Source organism: Diabrotica virgifera, chromosome 4 (genome assembly GCF_917563875.1).
Source record: "Diabrotica virgifera virgifera chromosome 4, PGI_DIABVI_V3a".
In the NCBI taxonomy this organism is placed as follows: Eukaryota; Metazoa; Arthropoda; class Insecta; order Coleoptera; family Chrysomelidae; genus Diabrotica; species Diabrotica virgifera.
In genome coordinates this window covers 97,625,193-97,640,775 of record NC_065446.1, presented here as the reverse complement: position 1 = coordinate 97,640,775, position 15,583 = coordinate 97,625,193, and the positions used below count along the sequence as shown (strand labels likewise).

The following is a 15,583-nucleotide window of genomic DNA, read 5'->3' as shown; positions in this document are numbered from 1 at the left end:
GGAAATAGCTTCAGAACAACATTAAAAATTTTTACATGAATAGATGCGTCCTGAAATTTCAATAATTTGATACCATTGCGCCAACTCTGTATTTTGATTAACAAGAGCGGAAATTGATAAAAATAAATCTAAAATCAAATAGGAATGTACGTGTGTCAAAGAGAGAAAAAAGAGCTTGTGATTGGCTTACTCCATAAATTTTTCTGGGATTAAAGCAGAAGAGAGGCTTACTCTTATCTTTTCCTATTATTATTCATAATAAAGTAGGTATAATTTGGTTAGTTGTACCGCCTCTAATCGGCTTAATCTAGTGGTGAATAGACTGATTTCAATAGCCGCTAGACTAATATTATTTATGAATGCCAGTTTTATGGATTTTATCAAAATGCGATTTTGATAAAATTTAATTACAATTAACGCCCTAATTAAGCAAAATTCAGAGTTGGCGCAATGGTATCAAATTATTGAAATTTCAGGATGCACATATTCATGTAAATTTTATTTCATTTGAGTGACATTATATTTTCCATAAGATGTGTGCGGTTTCCTTTATTATAACATAATAGAACTAGGTTGAATGCTCTAATATATGGAATTTATAGAAATGAAAGGCAGATATCGAGCACCTAGTTTATTAAATCTTGCCCACGTATGCTTTCGCTCCTAGAGCATCATCAGGGGCGTTTCGTTAAATCAGGAAGGGATCCTAGCACAATATTATAACATTTGTTTAGTGAGAAAGATGGCTTGGCAAATTTACACAAACAAAAAACACACACTGGACACAGGACTAAACAGATTACCACGTTGTCGGACAGAACGTCTATAGACGTCTAATTTCCATTGGTGTAATGTGACCACGTCTACAGACGACATTTTTGAAATAATGAGTTGTGACAAAATATTGGTATATTTTTTAGCACATTACATCTACAGATGAATATGAAATGTGACACATCCATGGTCGTCGTTCACATGTTTACAAAAAATATTAAGAAACTTATTGTTTCCATAAACTATAAGCGCTAAAAGAGATTCAGCAATTTTCCTATTCTACTTTGCAAAATTCATATAGTGTCACAACACTTGCTTATACATTTGACGCACTGTCCGTCAACGTGTTAAATTAATAAATGCCGATACTACATCATTAGCAAGTCGAAGATCATTGATCTCAGAACAATGTTCCTCCATCTTCGACTTGCTAACGATGTAGTACCGACATTTATTAATTTAATCTATTTGGTCCTTTTTCTAGTGTTGTGATGGTACACGACAACCCTCACGGAATTTTCCTAATTTATTTGTTATAAAAATAAGGTCATAATATTATAGTTGCAGTTTGTATAATTTATTAAGATAGTAGCAAAGTTCAAAGTATTGAACTCATTTGAAAGACTGCAAAGAAAGCACACGTCATTATTAAAATACGTATAGTACCTAACCATATATGGTTATACATATTGGTTCGATTTTTAACTATAACAGATATAAATAGGAAGGTCGAGTACCTGAGACATTTTTGTTGTCGTTGCACTCTGTCGCGCTAGTCAGGGGATCTAGTTAGCGAGAAATGGGTTATCCGCGACCTATCTCAAGGTCAACGTAATATAATTTTACATTTAATTATATAAGAATAAAGTTTCTGAAAAAGTTTACGTTCGTTTGTTCGGGGTAGTGTATTCGTCTATCAACCCCCAACTTCACAGTGTGTGTTTTATGTTATGCGTTAGTTTTCCATCTTGCTCACTAAACAAACGTTACGGAATTCTGCTAGGATACCTTCCTGTGTTTTTTTACGAACTGCCCCTGATGATGCTCTAGGAGCCAAAGTGTACTTGGACAAGATTTAATAAACTAGGTGCTCTATATCTACTTTTTATTTCTATAAATTATTATAGCATAGTCTATGACTGCCAGTATATATTTCTGGTTTCATTTTGCAAACTTCATATAATTAATAATAATAATTATTTATTTAAACTTTTCTCAACTTTTAATGAAGGCAGTTTTGTACGCTAAAATATAAAACTATCTTTTTAATACAATGTAGTATTGTGTCAAAACTAACAACTTTGTATTCAACAATTTTTAAGAAAATTTTGTAATTTTCATCTGACACGATTTTAAAATGCTCTATAAAAACTAAAGTAACAGTAAACACATGCACGAGGATATCGCATCGAAGCTAAGAGTAGGTCACACGCCTCTAAAATGTGGGTGTGCTCTGAACAACGCCCTTGTGTATGTACATGCACATGAACTTTATATATAACATCGTGTATCATGTAAGTAACTAAATTCATATTAGAGCATGCAATAGATACATTTAGGTTTTTTGCTAGGTTAATGAAAAGGAGATAACAAACATGGAATATTTTGTTTTTGAGAAAATGAGACTTAAAACTACTTGTTGATGTACAATCAACACGTTTTATTTAACTAAAAAACTGCCAATAGAAAAAGAAATGTAATGTGATCGGTTTTAATTTTATATCCCATGAAAAAACACTTGAAAAATCGAAAAAATGCTGGCCGCTATTTTTCAACTGGAATCTCTGTAGGAAGTAAATGGAAAACACGTGTTCTTCATTTTAACGTGCCCTATCAAGACCCCTTGACGTTGACGATTAACATAACGAAGCTGTCTCTGTCTCGAGCTATTCTAAATAGTTGTTCTGCTTTCTTTATGACTGTCCACAGTGTCCTCTCAATGATATTATTCAACCAAGAGGACTGTTTTCTACCAATTCTTATGCATCCCTCGATTTTACCCATCATAATAAGTTGAAGAATATTATATCGGTCTCCACTTACTACGTATCCAAAATAGGCTTTGTACATTTAATATTATCAAGCAGCTCGCCAGCAGAATTTGCTCTCTTAAGGACTGCCATATTTGTTAGCATAGCCGCTCATCGTATTTTTAGTATACGTTTATGCAGCCACATTTCAAATGCCTCCAAACGATTAATGATACCCATGCTTCGACACCGTATAAGAGGACTGACCAAATGTAACATTTATTAATGCGCTTTCGAATTTAAAGTTGTAAGTTATCTTTACAGAAGAATGACCTCAATTTTTAAAAAGGTTGTGCGGGCTATCTCGATTTTACATTATTTTATCTCTTTATCTGGATCTAGTTTTTTAGTAATATGGCAACCAATATGTTTAAAACTGGGTACTCTTTGATTATAAGACCATCAACATATTATAACCGTGAATCTTGACGTACCAAACGGCTAAAGATAATGTATTTTGTTTTTGAACAGTTTATGTCTAGGCCAAATTCTGTCCCCAATGTGCCAATGGCATTTAAAAGACATTGCAATCCGTTCATGTCATCGCTTAAAATACCTATAACAAAATTCTTTATATAAAAAAAAAATATGAAAAATTTTTTTAAGAAACGCTTTTTTAGTGATTAAAATAAAAATATAAAAAATCAACTAAAAAGCAAAAAATAAGTAAAAAAAATTCAAACGAAGGATTATTCGAAATAGACTGTCACACGGTGATTTGATGGTGATATTATAGGTTTTTTGGGTCGCTGAATCCAATGGAAGTGGTCTGGAAGCCCAAATGTGGTGCTTTTAATTGTTATTAACAAATTATGGTAAAATTAGGTGTTTTCAGGAATTATTAGAAGCCCTGTAAATAAATTGATAGTACTAAGGTCTTCTCTGGTGTATTTTTGGTCGCTGAATCGAATGTGACAAGTCGAGATTACTCAAAATGTTTTCTTATTTTGTTAATAACAAAATAATTGTTTATTCGTCGAAAAGCTCGAAATGCGTTATCTACAGCAAGTTTGTAGTCTTTTTGTCTTTTTCATAGTATTTTTATGCGCAAAATCGATTGTCGCTAGTCGTGATAGCTTAAACCACGTTGCAACTTTGTTATTAATAAATTATTGCAAAAATAATGGTTTATGGTACGTTTACTCACGGTTTTTGCTGTGTATTTTAAAAAACCACCTGGAATGACATGAAATTTGGCATGCACGTAGCTAACATGTCAAACAAAACAAGTGATATTGTGCCGACGTGTGCTTTTACCCTGGTGGTGAGTTTCACCCTCTTTCGAGAGTGAAAAAAGAAACGTTTAAAATAAGTCCGGAATTGGATAAACTGATTAATTCTAAGCAACTTTTGTTCTATACAGTTTTTTCACCAAGTTAATATTTTTCGAGTTATTTGCGAGTGAATACGTTCATTTTTCAACAAAAAAACAAAAATAACTCGATAAGTACTTACTTAGTGAAAAAAATTTTATATAACCAAAGTTGCTTAGAATTAATCAGTTATCCACTTCCGGACTTCTTTTAAAGGTTTCTTTATTCACCCTCGAAAAGGGGCAAACTCACCCCAGTGTAAAAGCAGACATCGGCACAATATCACTTGTTTTGTTTGACATGTTATTTACTTGTATGCCAAAGGGCCTAGCCGGGTAAGATGATGAAAAGTGCCCCCAACTCGATTCGAATTCCATATAGGTCTTTTCAGAGACTAACTTTCTTAAATTTTTTGCCCCCTAGGTGGTCATGTGACCCACCTAGAGCCTAATTAGGCTTTTTAAGTTTTTATTTTTTATCTCAGCCGCATCGCAAACTAGCGAAAAACTTTAAATAAAAAAGTTGTAAGCTTTAAAAGGTTCTGTCCGAAAAAAAAAATTTTAATTTTTTGCCGGAAATATAAATTTTAGAACGATTTTAAAATTTTAAATGAGTATAAAAAGATAACTAAGACATTTGTTTTCACGAAAAAAATATATAACGTGTATTCTTGCATAATATTTTACTCTGAATTTTTTCAAATTTTTAAAATTGGTGAAACGTACCTTTAAAAATAAAAAACCGCATTTTTTCGGTTTTTTTTTTTCGTTTTTTGATACAATTTTATACATATTTTTCAAAAAAGGTAATACCGCCACTAGAATAGGTAAAAAACTGAAAAATAATTGGGGTTTGCTTAATAAAAATTTTTTGTAATCCCATCCATTTTCAATATACAGGGCGTTGAAGAAAACAAAATTTTACACATTTTTTACGATATTGCCGAAACTACTGGCAACATTGTAATAAAATTTGGCGAGTTTTAAGAAGTAGTTGTTGTGCATTTTTTGACATACAACTAAGAATTTTATATTTATCATTGGCGCGTATACGGGTAGTTGTCTGAACTTTTTAAAGAAAAAAGATAGTACGCCACTGACATATTTCAAACTAACAATCCTTTTTGAATTCCTCGGTTAATTTGTGATAAAAAATCTATCTTTCTATTTTTTCATACGACGCGCCATTTTTATTCAAAAAATAAAACATCTTAACCCTTACAAAGTATTCGAACTTCTATTAGTAGTTTCTACATCTACATACGTAAACTCGTACGTCCATTATAAAAACTAATTCGAATACTTTGGAAGCGTTAAGATATTTTATTTAAAAAATGATAAGATAGTTTTATTATCGCAAATTGAATGAGGAATTTAAAAATGAGTGTTAATTTGAAATATGTCAGTGGCGTACTATCTTTTTTTCTTTGAAAAGTTCAGACCATTACCCCTAAGCGCGCCAATGATGAATATCAAATCCTTAATTGTATGTTAAAACATGCACAATAACTAAATACCTCTTAAAACCCGCCAAGTTTTATTACAATGTTGCCAGTAGTTTCGGCAAAATCATAAAAAATATGTAAAATTTTGTTTTCTTCAACGTCCTGTATCTTGAAAATGGATGGTGTTACAAAAAATTTTTATTAAGCAAACCCCAATTCTTTTTAAATTTTTTACCTGTTCCAGTGACGGTGTTACCTTTTTTGAAAGATGTGTATAAAATTGTATCAAAAAACGAAAAAAAAAAACCGAAAAAATGCCGTTTTTTATTTTTGAAGGTGCGTTTCACCAATTTTAAAAATTTGAAAAAATTTAGGGTGAAATATTATGCAAAAATACACGTTATATATTTTTTTCGTGAAAACTAATGTCTTAGTTATTTTTTATACTCATTTAAAATTTTAAAATCGTTCTTAAAATTAAATTTCCCGCCAAAAATTAAAAAAAAAATTTTTTTCACACAGAACTTTTTAAATCTTACAAATTTTTCATTTAAAGTTTCTCGCTAGTTCTCGATGCGGCTGAGATAAAAAATAAAAACATAAAAAGCCTAATTAGGCTCTAGGTGGGTCACATGACCACCTAGGGGGTTAAAAATTTCAAAAAGTTAGTTTCACTATATATGCTAAGCGGTGACCTATATGGAATTCGAATCGAGTTGGGGGCACTTTTCATCATCTTACCCGGCTAGGCCCTTTTTTAAAATCTAGAGCAAAAATCGTGAGTAAACTTACTATAAACCGTTATTTTTGCAATAATTTATTATTAACAAAGTCGGAACGTGGTTTAAGCTATCACGACTAGTGGCAATCGATTTAGCGTATAAAAATACTATGAAAAATCTATAAACTTGCTGTAGATAGCGCATTTCGAGATTTTCGGCGAATAAACAATTATTTTGTTATTAACAAAATAAGAACATATTTTAAGTAATCGTGACTAGTCGCATTCGATTCAGCGACCAAAAATACACCAGAGAAGACCTTAACACTATCAATTTATTTACAGGGCTTCTAATAATTCCTGAAAAACACCTAATCTTACCTTAATTTATTAATAACAATTAAACGCACCACATTTGGGCTTCCACATCACTTCCATTGGATTCAGCGGCCCAAGAAAACTATAATACCGCCATCAAATCGCGGAGATCTACGGGACCCCCTATGTTGCGACTAGACTAAAAAGCGTGGGGCGAAAACAGTTTATTCGATGAAGACGCGCCCCACGCTTTTCTTTAACGAATGTGTTAGATTTTTTCATTTTTTTAACACATGTGTGTGACAGTTTATTTCGAATATTCCTTTGAATTTTTGAATAAGTTTGAATTTTTTTATTTTTTCGCTTTTTAGTTGATTTTTTATTTTATTTTTAATTTTGGAAACTCGTAACTACAGAAAAGCGTTTCTTAAAATTTTTTTTCATAATTTTTTATTTTTTTACATTTAAGTCTCACATTTTTCAAACATTAAAATATATCATCATGTTTATTAAAATATACGTATAAGACACAACATTATGTAAAAATATGAAATGTATTCGGAATCGGAAAAAAATTTGAAATTTTATTGTTTATTTATGGAGCATAACGTAATCAATTAACACGTAAAAAGTGAAATTATGTTTAGTTAATATAATTAGCTACAATCTGTAAAAATTTCAAGTTTCTTCATTGTAAAAGACCAGAGAATTTAAACATTTTCCATTAAAATCGTTTTTTTTTATTTAAACAATTTGCGCATGCATATATCTGCAAATTTTCAGTCAGTTGCACTGAAAAAAAGGCAGTCAAATTAACATCTAAAGATTTGACACAAACGATTGAACTAAAGAAAAGCCTTTAAAAGTGATATTTATTTCTAATGAAATCGATGTTTTTATTTGGGTTAACACATTTATTTTAGAAGATAGAAAACTTCCATGAAGTTGTACTCGACTTTTATCATAAAATATAAAACAAAATATACTTCAATCATTTATGTCCACAGAAAGCAGCAACAAAGTTATATATTTCTCTAACTTTGTAACAGTCTTACTCTCATAAGAAAACGACAAAAAGACTATTTAATGTCAAGTCTTTGCTCTATCTCACGTCCTATATTTTATTGTGTTTGCGCTCCAGTACTGGCTAATGCGTTTAGGGGTTATTTATTGTGTCTACGTTTCAGAAAGTCGATAAACTTCCGAAACATTTCTTTCGGCAAAAGGGCCACAGGTGGCGAATATATTGCAGATCGACACATATGGGAAATGTGTAGGATGAAATTGGATACTCGAAAATATAGCTGTAATAGATTTGTCTTTAGAATCTGCGAAACATGCGAAAACCTACTCTATTTTAATTATTTTTGGTTAATTCCTTAACCTTATATTCCGATGGGTGAGTTGCGGAATTTAATTAAAAAATGAATATAATAAAACAAACGGTAAGTTATTATTGGAACGAAAATGTGTTTTGTTTAGGTCTCTCGGAAGAAAGGTCGATTGTTAAAAATGAGAGCGTTTGGTGCGACCCAAAGCGGCTGCCTGTCGAGTTGTTACTGAAAAGAAATACCACAACGATTACTGTTATCGTTCTTCCCTTTTGACCAGATGACTGACTAATAAATCATTTATTAGGTCTGGTGTATGCTTTCACAGTTACAACAAAAAACACTCGAATGCATAGTGAGTTGTTGACACACTTTATGTGGATGAGAAAACAGATGGTGACAGGTTAAAACCATGTTTTATATTTGAATGTGCATTTCGAATGACTAACCTTGTTTGGTTTTTGAGAAAAAATAATAAAAGAAATAAGATAATATAATTAGCAGAAATATTATAGCGTAATGCTATACTTATAATAGTATATTGTGCAATGAGCATTTAATGATGGTCACTATGAAGCGACTATGAGGGTTACGAAAGAGCCGTATGCGGCAAGTTTCGTATAAAGTACGAGCTTCATAATGATAATTAAATGCAAGTTGTATACACTTTTTTTTCTATGATCATTCACAACAAAATATATTCAAATTTATTAATTTTGTAACACAAATAAATTCGGTAGTTTGTCAGTTTGACGGTTTGTTTACATATTGAGAACTGTCAAAGCGTATGTATTTGACTCGCCATTGGTCACTGCGCGTGTACCACCTTTATCGCGAATGCCATATCGCGATTCTATTGGTTAAAAATCAGTATCTAAATGAAAATCTGTATCATAATGAAGTTCATTATGATGCAGGTAGTGACATCATAATTGATATATTATAGTATGAGAATAGAAAAAAATATGAATTATTACTCTGGGCTAATTACTAAAATACAAGGAAAAGTTATTTACCAGCCATTTTATTGCTTGAATCGAATTTTGTGATTGTATATTGTTATATTTCTATTTGATATGAAAATTAAATTTTGATAATTATAAAAAGGATTCAATTTAATATAAAATATTTTCAATTTTCTCAACCACGGGCATATAAATTTAGAACAACCTGTATACAACAAATTGTTATATTTAATTTTAAGAAGTGATTAAACGAAACTCGGGACAATGCGACTAGAATAAACAAAGTGAATGGCGCGTACCATCATCGTTGTTCGCGGAAGGATCGATCATTAGCCTATGCTAAATAAGACTCATTTGAAATCGATAATAGATCATTATCGTTGTTCGCGGAAGGTTCGATCATTAGCCTATGCTAAATAAGACTCAGTTGAAGTAGATAATAGGTCATTAAATTTTGTAAATAGTAGAAAGTAATTTTAGAATGGGAATTAACTATTTTTTTGGAAATCCATTAAGCATATTTAGAAAGATTAAAAATTGGTTTTGAGGAAGACTGCGAATGAGAGTTGGTGGTGGAAGGTTGATTTGTGAATCTGGAAGGGATATTTAGAAAGTAGGTGAATGACTGAAAAGAGAGATCAGAATGTTTTGAGCTGTCGAGAAGTGAAGTCGAGTAGTAGACGGTAGTGTACGGAGAGTGAGAAAGCCGGTGTAGTTCCGTGAGTGTGGAGATCTATCGTGGAACGAGAGGTAGGCCAGGTTGAGAGTAAAGAACCTCCTTGAGCTAAGAGTGTCCCGGTAGCTGATTGCAGTTTCGAAAAAGGTAGAACACAGCATCACGACAGAAGCAGGAGCGAGAGCTATACGAGCTAATCTTCAAAGGAGAACATTACTGAAAGCCAGGACGAGGTTTTGATCGCAGCCAAGGATAGCAGGAAACGGGTCTGGTGTGAAGACATTCTCAGTTCACCAGAAAAAGGTCAGTCTCATTTGTTTGGACATGAATGTATGGGTTTTTCGTATTAAATACCACATTATAAATTGAAGAACATAATAAATAATATCAGAAAAGCTTCATCAAACTTAAATAGAATTGTTGCTAATAAATCCTAATAGTTAAATGTTAATAAAAACTTTCAATTGGAAACCAAAAGGAAATAAGATTCCCATTTGTAAATGTTATGTTTAAGAAAAATAAGATCTAGCAAATATTAAGCAGTGATTGCCATTTAAATAAAATAAACAATATTTTGATTATAATTGTAACCCATAGGTGTGTATTATTTTACTCTTTTCTTTCCTATCCCGATTAGGAACCATTGAGAAATACTTAGAAGCCACGAGAGTAAGTAATTAATTTTATAATTCGCCCTGAGATTGAAAACATATTGATATGTGATCTGGTAAATTAATTAGATTATTATTAATGCTTTGATTAAATTAAATGACATATAAGAATATTATCTCATATCAATAATCAAGATCACATCAACTGTCGTCCAACGTGGAAAGCATTGTAAAGTATTTCTAGTGGCAAATTTGAAGGATAGAAAGAGTAAAGCCGGTATTTGAAAATTTATATGCCTGTGGTAAAAAGTGAGATACTTACATTTGATAACATAAAATTTTAGATCTCTTTAGGTACAAATTTTACATAACTGATTTAATATTTTATTTTTACGATATTTACATTTGATACATTTATTGACAATTTATAATATTTGGGTGAGAAAAAGTCGTCTTGGGAACATACTAGTAAAATTTCATATTTGGCGGGGACAGTACTTCTTGAAAACAAATGTCTGTGACAAGAAGCCAAAGCAAAGACAACAAAAAACAAAAAGAACATTCAAATCAAGGGAATAATTCAGACCAAGAAGATATTTTAGACACGACAATCATGGCATCAGAACAGCAAGAATTATCAGGAATAGATAAATTATTACAAATGATGCAACTCCATTCACAAAGAATGGAACAGAAAATGGATGAAATACAACAAAAACTGGATGACAATCAAAAAGAAATCAAAAGCAAAATAAAGGAAATAACGAATTGCCAGAAAAAGGAAATAGAAAATTTGGAAAATAAGTTGAAAAATGCTATTCAAGTAGACAGAGAAGAAGTGGAAAAAAGAATCACAGAAATAGAAAAACAAGTCACCGAAAACCGGACGCAACAAAATGTAGGAGAAAGAAGAGAAATGGTTATACATAGCACAGATGACGTGAAGATAAGGTTTGGCGGGGATGTAAGAAGATTACACCCAGTGCCGTTCATAAATAGCCTAAAAGAAGAAGTTAACTTAACAAATTTAATTTACAAAATACCTAGGGTAAATTTAGTGGGCTCAAACAAACGGACATTGGCAACTATAAATGAAGGCATACGAGTAATGGTACGACTGGGTAAGAATATGTATGCACTACAATGTGTAATAATGCCAAACATGTCACATGACATGATAGTAGGAGTTGACGAATTGGCAGAAAAACATGTAGTGATAGATTTTAAAAATAATACGATGAAACTAACAGAAGAAAAAGAAAAAGAACAGGACAAGGAACATGAGAAACAAAATACGGACGAATCAGGTAAAGAACAAACAGTGGAAATAATTTTGGCAACGAAGCAAGGACAAAGAAGAAAAGGGAGAAAAAGTCAGAAAAAGACAAAAGAAAATGAAACCTGTGGCTCCTCAAAAGAAAAGTTGAGCCCAGAAGAAGAAAAATTGAGAGTATCAAAAGCAAAAGAAAACTGGGATTCCTCAAAAGAAGAGATGAGCTCAGGAGAAGAAGAAATAAAGCTAACAAATGAAAGCGAAAAAGATATAATCGAAACAGTGGCATTTGAAGAGGAGGCATATGAAAACGAGGATGCAGAATGCACGGTAAAAGTATGTGAAAAATCTGAGGAAAAAGACAGAAGATTGATGTGGGAAAAAGGGAAAGACAACATAATAGCCGACACTCTAACACAGGATGAGGACACTGAAAATAAGGAAACAATTACTCTACAGGTGGGACTAATTAGAGTAATACAAGAAGAAGGGGTATAAGACGTAGATTAAAGTAAGGAAATATACAGGGAGTTGGTTTTGCCTCGAGAAAATTTATTTAAAAATGCAGATAAATTTTATCGAATACAAGGCGGGGATTTGTTATATTTCTATTTGATATGAAAATTAAATTTTGATAATTATAAAAAGGATTCAATTTAATATAAAATATTTTCAATTTTCTCAACCACGGGCATATAAATTTAGAACAACCTGTATACAACAAATTGTTATATTTAATTTTAAGAAGTGATTAAACGAAACTCGGGACAATGCGACTAGAATAAACAAAGTGAATGGCGCGTACCATCATCGTTGTTCGCGGAAGGATCGATCATTAGCCTATGCTAAATAAGACTCATTTGAAATCGATAATAGATCATTATCGTTGTTCGCGGAAGGTTCGATCATTAGCCTATGCTAAATAAGACTCAGTTGAAGTAGATAATAGGTCATTAAATTTTGTAAATAGTAGAAAGTAATTTTAGAATGGGAATTATCTAGTTTTTTTGGAAATCCATTAAGCATATTTAGAAAGATTAAAAATTGGTTTTGAGGAAGACTGCGAATGAGAGTTGGTGGTGGAAGGTTGATTTGTGAATCTGGAAGGGATATTTAGAAAGTAGGTGAATGACTGAAAAGAGAGATCAGAATGTTTTGAGCTGTCGAGAAGTGAAGTCGAGTAGTAGACGGTAGTGTACGGAGAGTGAGAAAGCCGGTGTAGTTCCGTGAGTGTGGAGATCTATCGTGGAACGAGAGGTAGGCCAGGTTGAGAGTAAAGAACCTCCTTGAGCCAAGAGTGTCCCGGTAGCTGATTGCAGTTTCGAAAAAGGTAGAACACAGCATCACGACAGAAGCAGGAGCGAGAGCTATACGAGCTAATCTTCAAAGGAGAACATTACTGAAAGCCAGGACGAGGTTTTGATCGCAGCCAAGGATAGCAGGAAACGGGTCTGGTGTGAAGACATTCTCAGTTCACCAGAAAAAGGTCAGTCTCATTTGTTTGGACATGAATGTATGGGTTTTTCGTATTAAATACCACATTATAAATTGAAGAACATAATAAATAATATCAGAAAAGCTTCATCAAACTTAAATAGAATTGTTGCTAATAAATCCTAATAGTTAAATGTTAATAAAAACTTTCAATTGGAAACCAAAAGGAAATAAGATTCCCATTTGTAAATGTTATGTTTAAGAAAAATAAGATCTAGCAAATATTAAGCAGTGATTGCCATTTAAATAAAATAAACAATATTTTGATTATAATTGTAACCCATATGTGTGTATTATTTTACTCTTTTCTTTCCTATCCCGATTAGGAACCATTGAGAAATACTTAGAAGCCACGAGAGTAAGTAATTAATTTTATAATTCGCCCTGAGATTGAAAACATATTGATATGTGATCTGGTAAATTAATTAGATTATTATTAATGCTTTGATTAAATTAAATGACATAAGAATATTATCTCATATCAATAATCAAGATCACATCAATATATTAATAATATAGGTATGCAAAGTCCGCAGATAGTGTGCTACTTTTTTTTATAAACAAAATGGCGCCCAAAAATCGTGTTTTTTTTCATTTTTTGCTCTATAACGCCAAAGACTTTAACTTTACACCAAAAATACTCAAATAAAAATTCACCGTAATTAAATTCAGCATAGAGACGTGTTTTTCCCGATTTACTTTGACGAAAATTTTCACGGGAAAATGCGGGTTGTTCCAACAAAATCTTTAATTTTCAACTAAAATTTTAGATAAGTAATTGTTCATAAATAATTAAAGAACTTGGTAATATAAAAGCCCTTTTTATAAATATTATAATTCCAGAAGCCGATAGAAATTAAATAAACTGTTTAGCAACAATTGAATTGTTAATTAAAAATTTACGGTCGCTATAATAACCACAATAATTATGACACCTAAAAATAACTATGATTTTTGTATAAAAAGATACTGTACCTATCTAATGCACTTTACAGAATTAAAATTGGACTATTAAATCGGCCTCTGGAATATTTTAAAAATATAAATAATTTTTTGGCTTATAAGCAAATATAATATCTCGAATAATATTAAATCAAATTAAATCATGAAAACGGTGTTGGAAAAAACGGCGGGACGCTTGTTGTAAAAGAAAAAACATTGAATTGTGACGAGCGGTTTCTGAGATACAACCGGTCAAATTTGACCGGCATTTACGGCAAAGATATAAATAATAGGATCATAATTTTCGAACCATCAGCTTTTTATTTTATCCTCTTTCTCCCCACCAATTTTCATATCTTTAAAATACTCATAACATAGATTATTATAATAAATAATATCGATATTACGAGTGAAAATTGCCAAAAAATAGCAAAATTCCAATCAAAAATTAGGTTGGTGAAAATGTAATCTCAAAATTCATAATCGGTATAAGTTAAATAGACCGGGCAGTATCGGCGCCCCCGCTAGCGAAATTATTCCGATTCGATTTTTTTTGCACAAACTTACTCAAAAAGAGGTCCTTATAACATATCCACAGGGTGCCGGGCGGTGACGTGGTCGAACAAATGACAAATTCCCAAAAATAATTTTTTCGTTTTGAACAAAGTTTTTTTAGATAAATTGGCTTATTCTGAGCAAAAGAGGTCTCTTGTCATTTTTTTCTAAAATTGATTGGTGTCGAATTATATGCGATTAAAAATTTGAAAAATGCGAAAATGGCCATTTGCATGGCTTAATAACTCGAGTAAATATTATTATTATGAAATTCAAAAAGTGACCAAATCAAGGTTCAAATCCCTTCTTCAATGTCCTGAAGAGATTTTTGTCATTATTTTATTATAAAGCTGTTATTTTTAATTATTAACAATTAGCGCTATAGTCCAGGATGTATCGTCGCCCCCGTTAGTGAAATTATTCCGATTCCATTTTTTTGCAGAAACTTACTCAAAACGAGGTTCTTATAACATATCCACAGGGTGCCGGGCGGTGACATGGTCGAAAAATTGTTTAAACAATTTTTTAAAGCAAATTCACAAAAATAATTTTTTCATTTCGAACAAAATTTTTTTAGATAATTTGGGACATTCTAAGCAAAAAATGTCTCTTGTGATTTTTTTCTAAAATTGATTGTTGTCGAATTATACGCGATTTATAATTTGAAAAATGCGAAAATGGCCATATAACTCGACAACAATCAATTTTAGAGAAAAATCACAGGAGACCTTTTTTGCTCAGAATAACTCAAATTATCTAAAAAAAAATCGTTCGCAATAAAAAAAACATTTTTGTGAATTTGTTTAAAAAAATGTTTAACCAATTTTTCGACCAAGGCACCGCCCGGCACCCTGTGGATATGTTATAAGGACCTTGTTTTGAGTAAGTTTCTGCAAAAAAATGGAATCGGAATAATTTCACTAACGGGGACGACGGATACATCCTGGACTATAGCGCTAATTGTTAATAATTAAAAATAACAGCTTTGTAATAAAATAATCACAAAGATCTCTTAAGGACCTTGAAGAAGGGGTTTGAAACTTGATTTGGTCACTTTTTGAATTTCATAATAATAATATTTACTCGAGTTATTAAGCCTTGAAAATGGCCATTTTCGCATTTTTCAAATTTTTAGT

General features: G+C 31.7%; 1 protein-coding gene across 1 annotated transcript in view; it reads right to left on the bottom strand.

Annotated features, from left to right (window-relative positions):
- The window catches only part of LOC114326299 (leucine-rich repeats and immunoglobulin-like domains protein 2), an 831,802-nt gene that overhangs the window by 449,330 nt on the left and 366,889 nt on the right, over positions 1 to 15,583 (bottom strand). The gene's annotated exons all lie outside the window — the stretch shown is intronic.